This window comes from Theobroma umbraticum, unplaced genomic scaffold (assembly GCF_002168275.2).
Source record: "Theobroma umbraticum cultivar Fairchild unplaced genomic scaffold, ASM216827v3 scaffold_44.0, whole genome shotgun sequence".
NCBI classification, from domain to species: domain Eukaryota; kingdom Viridiplantae; phylum Streptophyta; class Magnoliopsida; order Malvales; family Malvaceae; genus Theobroma; species Theobroma umbraticum.
The window spans coordinates 13115499-13116385 of NW_018397255.1; positions in this window are offsets into that span (position 1 = coordinate 13115499).

Sequence of the window (887 nt, forward strand, 5' to 3'; positions counted from 1 at the left end):
AATTTTTCAGTAAGTGTGTTTAACAATTAAACACAAAATGCATGGAGAAATAAGCCACCAAAATCGATAAAAAATGCCCAAAATTTTTTACTTTGAATTTTTGTTGTGTTAGAACCTCGAAAACATGATTTTATGATTCTTTTTCATATTAAATCAAGTTTGGCTGAAACATGTAGTAAATTAATTTGATAAAACTAATTTTTTAACAATTAAAAACCACTCATAATGCTTGCCCAATGTTAGCAAAAATAGTCAGCACATTAGTCTCCAAAATACTTCACAATTATTCGATTTTAACTTGGCTTTGCAAGCCTTTTAATCTATTCATTAATCCATTAATTAAATATGATTTTAAACCTTTTAAAATATATTTTAGTGAATTAAACACATGTTATCCTAATTTGAATTAAAACAGAAAAATAAATTTTAAAGAAAGCTTTCAAAATTGATATATATCAAATCAATATAAAAATCAATCGTATTAGTTATCACTAAGAATCAAGTACGCAAATTACATTAAAAACATTAAACAAAAGCTCTAATACCACTGTTGGGAGCTAACCTCATGCTCAAACAGGAGAATAATCAAGAAATTAAAAATATAATGTGACGAAAAATAAGAAACTGGACTTTAATCAAAGAAACAACTAAATCCTATAGGATTAATGTTTGTATTTTTTATGTAATTTTTAAATAAATTATGAACATTTATAATTTTATGAGTTATATACCTTGTTTTTTATATCATAATTAAGAGCTAGTTAAATCCCAAAGGCTTGTGATGAAGTGATAGCTTTCTAATATAGAGTTATTTGGAATTAATTTTGATAGTAATTTAACGAGTTCTTATGGTAATGCATAGAAATTAGTAAGTTTTATTTAATTAT